Below are 8,085 nucleotides of genomic sequence, written 5' to 3' on the forward strand. Positions count from 1 at the left end.
GGAGACTAATACTCTCGGATATAGATTGTAGTTGATGATGGATTTCGCTCGGTTTAGACTATACTACGATTGATCACTTGATAATTTCTACACCGACAAAAATTCATTCGTCAAAATGGCGCCGTTGCCGGGGAATTTTGCTTAGTGTGCCATGTTATTGTTTGGATTAAGCGTGTATATATGTACATAGTTGCACTTCATTGTAAATTGCTCAAGTGACTAACCCCTCATCGTTACAATGAATCTCATTTCCCCTTCATTGCATGACGTGTTCACAACCGAATCCGAGCTTAGTCCCTCATCGAGTATTCCTTTTTTTTAAAGACCAAAACGACGTCGTTTTGGTGAAAAAAAAAGAGAAAAAAGTTTCGAACTAGCCGAGTTACGCCGATTCGCCAGTTTTTATCCAAACCGGACGGTTCACCTGGATGAAGGTAGAAAGGAGAGCCTCATTAGACTGGTGACATTATAGGGGTGGCAAACGTGTAACACCCTAACTTTTAGCACGTCATGATTGTACCAAAAGTAAGGCGTTAAGGACCTGATTTCCTTTATTATAAATTTACTATTGAGCCTTTACGTCGATATCGCGTTTCACTTTTTAAGAAAATTTCAGAAAAAAGATTTTAGTAATTAAAATCACATAATAAAAGATTTTCAAATAATAATAATCACATAATTACTAATAATAATAGATGCTATACGATTAAATTCAATGTAAAACTCAAATACAATACCTATCCCTCTGGATAAAATAAAAAACCCTAAAGCAACAAGGACGAGGGAACTGATGAGCGGATAATTTGTACGCTTTTTGGCATTGTTTTTAGTATCTTTTAGTTAGTTTTTAGTATACTTTTATTAGTTTTTTAATTAAAATTCACTTTTCTGGACCTTACTATGAGTTTGTGTGTTTTTCTGTGATTTCAGGTATTTTCTGACTGAAATTGAAGTTTCTGAGCAAAAATCTGATCCAGAGACTGAAAAGGACTGCAGATGCTGTTGGATTCTGACCTCCCTGCACTCGAAGTGGATTTTCTGAAGCTACAGAAGCCCAATTGGCGCGCTCTCAACAGCGTTGGAAAGTAGACATCCTGGGCTTTCCAGCAATATATGATAGTCCATACTTTGCCCAAGATTTGATGGCCCAAACCGGCGTAGCAATTCGGCCTCAGAAATTCCAGCGTTAAACGCCGGAACTGGCATAAAACTTGGAGTTAAACGCCCAAACTGGCATGAAAGCTGGCGTTTAACTCCAGAAAAGGTCTCTACACGAAATTACTTCATTGCTCAGCCCAAGCACACACCAAGTGAGCCCGGAAGTGGATTTTTCTGTCATTTACTCATTTCTGTAAACCTTAGGATACTAGTTTGCTATTAATAGGACCTTTTGACATTGTATCCGTACCTTATGACCTCATGACATTTTTACACGTTTCTTTGTGTACATTCCACGGCATGAGTCTCTAAACCCCATGGTTGGGGGTGAGGAGCTCTGCTGTGTCTTGATGGATTAATGCAATTACTACTGTTTCTTATTCAATCATGCTTGCTTCGATTCTAAGATATCACTTGTTCTTAACCCGGATGAATGTGATGATCCGTGACACTCATCATCATTCTCAATTATGAACATGTGCCTGACAACCACCTCTGTTCTATCTTGGATTGAGTAGATATCTCTTGGATTCCTTAACCAGAATCTTCGTGGTATAAGCTAGAACTGATGGCGGCATTCAAGAGAATCCGGAAGGTCTAAACCTTGTCTGTGGTATTCTGAGTAGGATTCAATGACTGAATGACTGTGACGTGCTTCAAACTCCTGAGGGCGGGGCGTTAGTGACAGACGCAAAAGAATCACTGGATTCTATTCCGGCCTGATTGAGAACCGACAGATGGATAGCCGTGCCGTGACAGGGTGCGTTGAACATTTCCAATGAGAGGATGGGAGGTAGCCACTGACAACGGTGAAACCCTACATACAGCTTGCCATGGAAGGAGCCTTGCGTGTTTGATGAAGAAGACAGTAGGAAAGCAGAGATTCAGAAGATGGAGCATCTCCAAAACCCCAGCCTATTCTCCATTACTGCAATACAAGTAACCATTTCATGTTCTTTTGCTTTTTACAATCAATCCTGATAATTTCTGATATCCTGACTAAGATTTACAAGATAACCATAGCTTGCTTCAAGCCGACAATCTCCGTGGGATCGACCCTTGCTCACGCAAGGTATTACTTGGACGACCCAGTGCACTTGCTGGTTAGTTGTGCGGGATTGCAAAAGTGTGATTGCAATTTCGTGCACCAGGAACTCTATAAAAACAACAGGAATCACAAATAAATCTACTAATCGTCTGCAGCTTCTTACTGAATCTCCGAACCTGTGTCACTGAAAGGGTGGAAGATTTGGGGTGAGAACAAACCACACGTTCTCAGTAGGGAATGAGAATGCCGTAAAAGTAATGAAATAAAGTGCAAATAATTAACTTTACTCAATAAAAATATATTTTTATCAAACCCTTTGAAAATACTCTTGGTTCTACTTTAGACAATTAATTACCTCCTTTTAAAATCTCTTAACTCAAAACAAATCTTAAATATAAAACTAGTCACATTTTCTGTCTCTCGGCCACATAGTTAATCCTCAGTCAAACGTCAACTCGTAATCACTTTAATACACTCACAAACAAGTAGTGCAAGCAAGAGATTCAATTCAATATACAAGCAAGTCACAACAAGACAAACAGTACAAACACAAAGTAATAAGACAAGCAAGCGCAATCAACTGCAAATGTACAAACAACATGATGCATGTCTATCCCTAACGCAGGCCATGAGTTCATGTGTCGGTTGCCTACCCGCTCCCGACATTACCCGGGCACAAGTCCCAGGTATGGCTTTCCAGATGCATATAGTGTGCTTATAAGTCGTACGGCCAGGCCGCATACAGTGTGACTTTAAGTCGTACGGCCAGGCCGCATACAGTGTGACTTTCCAAATCAATAAGCGTACATCTGGAAAACAGTTCTCAGTGTGTGGGCGTCCTCACTTTACATTTGGCACTAAGGCCCAAACAATGTCACATCTGCTCTCCTGTGGCAGACACTTCATTAATTAATATATTCCTTTAATCCTTGTTATCTGCTCTCCTGTGGCAGAGATCCTTTTAGTTAATATATTCTTTAAATCCTTGTTCTCTGCTCTCCTGTGGCAGAGATTCCTTTTCTTAATAAACCGAGCTCAAATCATTACTTAAAACAAAATCTCTCCTTAAAAGATTGGGTTTAAAACATTATATTTTTCTTAAAAAATCAAACTTTAAAATAGAATAAATCTTTTCTTAACTAAATATATATCAAATAGTTTAATTTTCCCAAAACCAAATCTTTTAAAATAGTATTCCAAACAAAACCTCAATTTCATCAAAATTTCGGCAGTATCTCCCCTAAAACTCGGGATATGCCACCCTTTCGGGTTTTCTCTTTCTCAACAAATCACGATCTTAACTCAAAATCAATCTTAAAAACCAAAATCAGCATTGCCAAGCATCTTTAAAACCATCACAGATCAAACATTCATATATTTGTAATAATTCAGTAAACTTCTTAGGCATTCAAAGTTTAAAATACTTAATTTAATAAAATACCCCCTACCTCCGTATGAAATTAAAATCAACGAAAGTTTCGGAAAAACTTTCTGATCGAGCTGCTGAAGAGGAAAGCGTCAGAAATCATCTGTGCCTCCTAGAAATCCAATTGGCCGAACTCAAGAAAAAGAGAAGCTACGTCACCGTCAACTTCTACCGGATAAAAGTAACGCCAACATGTAGAAGAGGAGGATACAAACACTTTTACTGGATTAGATTTTTTATTAGAGTTACGGATCTCAAGAAATTGGGGCCGAAAACTCATGGTTTCCATGGAAGCTCATTCGGTCTTTCTTTCTTCTTTCTCCCAAGTTCACTCAGTGAATAATGAATAGAAGGAAAGATGATTGTGATAAGTGAAGTTTTGTGGTGATTAAAGCATTATAGGTGTCATTAGTTAATAAGGAATGAAACATGTGTCATGATATTAACATATATATACGTATATGTATTAATACAAGCTACCCTAGGTTTTTCTTACTTTTTGTTTCCTTAATGGTTTCGGCTAATAATAATAATAATAATAATAATAATAATAATAATAATAATAATAATAATAATAATAATAATAATAATAATCAATTTTAATTTTGTCTACTAAAATAATTTTTAATAAATAATTCAAACTAATAAAATAAGTTATAATCAAATTAAATTTTAATAATAATAAAATTCTATTTAATTATTTTTGTTAGAAATATTTTTTTTTAAAAACAAAGTTCAACAAATATAATAACTCATAAATAGCTAATTATTTAATTTTCGAAAACTTAGGATCTTACATTCTACCCCATTTATAAAAATTTTCGTCCTCGAAAATTGATATAAGATAGAAAAGGTTTGCATCAACTTCACTTTCAAAACGTCAAAAAAGAAAGAAAAAGATTTGGCATGTCCAGTTCATGTGAAGAAAATCATATCTTATAAATGACAAGATATGGTCGGGAGTTATTCAAAACATATCTCAAGAAAGAAGTTCGAAACAAAAATTTCTCTGCAAGCAATCAAGGAAGAGATGACTTCAAACTACTTTAGCACGAATAAGGAGTATATGTTTTCCTAAAACTTTACTTCTAACGTTCTCAAATCCCATGATTCATGTTACCTATTACTTCTATCTCGTCTATGATAATCCATTAGTGTTTCCATATACATGAATCATTAGTATTAAGTTGGCCAGACCTAATACCATGAGAGATGCAATAGTCGACTAACAGAATTAATCAATAGACAATCATGCATTTGAAACTCAAACTCTTGTCAGTCGGACAAGTCCTACTGCATGACAAACACTCAAAGTATGCAGTAAAGCATAGTCAGTCCATTCCCAAGGCTCTAACGGGAACGAACTGCTCTGATACCATAATGTAACACCCTAACTTTTAGCACGTCATGATCGTACCAAAAGTAAGGCGTTACGGACCTGATTTCCTTTATTATAAATTTACTATTGAGCCTTTACGTCGATATCGCGTTTCAATTTTTAAGAAAATTTTAGAAAAAAGATTTTAGTAATTAAAATCACATAACAAAAGATTTTCAAATAATAATAATCACATAATTACTAATAATAATAGATGCTATACGATTAAATTCAATGTAAAACTCAAATACAATACCTATCCTTCTGGATAAAATAAAAAACCCTAAAGCAACAAGGACGAGGGAACTCTATAAAAACAATAGGAATCACAAATAAATCTACTAATCGTCTGCAGCTTCTTACTGAATCTCCGAACCTGTGTCACTGAAAGGGTGGAAGATTTGGGGTGAGAACAAACCACACGTTCTCAGTAGGGAATGAGAATGCCGTAAAAGTAATGAAATAAAGTGCAAATAATTAACTTTACTCAATAAAAATATATTTTTATCAAACCCTTTGAAAATACTCTTGGTTCTACTTTAGACAATTAATTACCTCCTTTTAAAATCTCTTAACTCAAAACAAATCTTAAATATAAAACTAGTCACATTTTCTGTCTCTCAGCCACATAGTTAATCCTCAGTCAAACGTCAACTCGTAATCACTTTAATACACTCACAAACAAGTAGTGCAAGCAAGAGATTCAATTCAATATACAAGCAAGTCAAAACAAGACAAACAGTACAAACACAAAGTAATAAGACAAGCAAGCGCAATCAACTACAAATGTGCAAACAACATGATGCATGTCTATCCCTAACGCAGGCCATGAGTTTATGTATCGGTTGCCTACCCGCTCCCGACATTACCCAGGCACAAGTCCCAGGTATGGCTTTCCAGATGCATACAGTGTGCTTATAAGTCGTACGACCAGGCATACAGTGTGACTTTAAGTCGTACGGCCAGGCCGCATACAGTGTGACTTTCCAAATCAATAAGCGTACATCTGGAAAACAGTTCTCAGTGTGTGGGCATCCCCACTTTACATTTGGCACTAAGGCCCAAATAATGTCATATCTGCTCTCCTGTGGCAGATACTTCATTAATTAATATATTCCTTTAATCCTTGTTCTCTGCTCTCCTGTGGCAGAGATCCTTTTAGTTAATATATTTTTTAAATCCTTGTTCTCTGCTCTCCTGTGGCAGAGATTCCTTTTCTTAATAAACCGAGCTCAAATCATTACTTAAAACAAAATCTCTCCTTAAAAGATTAGGTTTAAAACATTATATTTTTCTTAAAAAATCAAACTTTAAAATAGAATAAATCTTTTCTTAACTAAATATATATCAAATAGTTTAATTTTTCCAAAACCAAATCTTTTAAAATAGTATTCCAAACAAAACCTCAATTTCATCAAAATTTCGGCAGTATCTCCCCTAAAACTCGGGATATGCCACCCTTTCGGGTTTCCTCTTTCTCAACAAATCACGATCTTAACTCAAAATCAATCTTAAAAACCAAAATCAGCATTGCCAAGCATCTTTAAAACCATCACAGATCAAACATTCATATATTTGTAATAATTCAGTAAACTTCTTAGGCATTCAAAGTTTAAAATACTTAATTTAATAAAATACCCCCTACCTCCGTATGAAATTAAAATCAACGAAAGTTTCGGAAAAACTTTCTAATCGAGCTGCTGAAGAGGAAAGCGTCAGAAATCATCTGTGCCTCATAGAAATCCAGTTGGCCGAACTCAAGAAAAAGAGAAGCTACGTCACCGTCAACTTCTACCGGATAAAAGTAACGCCAACATGTAGAAGAGGAGGATACAAACACTTTTACTGGATTAGATTTTTTATTAGAGTTACGGATCTCAAGAAATTGGGGCCGAAAACTCATGGTTTCCATGGAAGCTCATTCGGTCTTGCTTTCTTCTTTCTCCCAAGTTCACTCAGTGAATAATGAATAGAAGAAAAGATGATTGTGATAAGTGAAGTTTTGTGGTGATTAAAGCATTATAGGTGTCATTAGTTAATAAGGAATGAAACATGTGTCATGATATTAACATATATATACGTATATGTATTAATACAAGCTACCCTAGGTTTTTCTTACTTTTTGTTTCCTTAATGGTTTCGGCTAATAATAATAATAATAATAATAATAATAATAATAATAATAATAATAATAATAATAATAATAATTAATTTTAATTTTGTCTATTAAAATAATTTTTAATAAATAATTCAAACTAATAAAATAAGTTATAATCAAATTAAATTTTAATAATAATAAAATTTTATTTAATTATTTTTGTTAGAAATAATTTTCTTAAAAACAAAGTTCAACAAATATAGTAACTCATAAATAGCTAATTATTTAATTTTCGAAAATTTAGGGTCTTACAAAACGGGCCTAAACGCATCGGGTCGGCCCACGTAAACCGTAAAAAAAGGCGGGTTTGGCTGAAAAATTGGGATCGCCAAATAGCAAAAGCCTGCCTAACCCACACCACTTAAACCGCGGGCTTTGGCAGATTTTGGCGGGGCGGGACGGGCTTTCCCGCCGGGCTTAGTATTTTTTTGGCAAGAGGTATTTTTACAATTTTTTTTGCAAAAACCCAACTCACAAGAAAATGAAGATGAAAATTGAGTGTTTTGGATTATGTTTATTTTGTTTCAGAGACAATATTTATAATTATGTTTTGGATTATGTTTATTTTGCTTTGGGAACAATATTTATAATTATATTTTGGATAAAAACTTGGTTTATAATTATATCTACTTGTCTACTTGTCTACTTGTCTACTTGATATACTAAAACTGGGTTTTTCCCCAACTAATAAAGATGACGTGTCGATCCCTCGTGACTCCGTTTTCCCTCCAAAATGAATGCACTTTTCTCTATTCTAAATTATTTTATAAAAAATATCTTTATTATAATTATATTATAATTAATATTTAATAAATAATATATAATTATACTAATTTAAGAATATATCTTCATTATAATTATATCAAATCAATATTTAATGCATTATTAAACTACTTATTGATTATCAATTAAAAATA

The sequence above is a fragment of the Arachis stenosperma genome, chromosome 4, assembly GCF_014773155.1.
Source record: "Arachis stenosperma cultivar V10309 chromosome 4, arast.V10309.gnm1.PFL2, whole genome shotgun sequence".
NCBI classification, from domain to species: domain Eukaryota; kingdom Viridiplantae; phylum Streptophyta; class Magnoliopsida; order Fabales; family Fabaceae; genus Arachis; species Arachis stenosperma.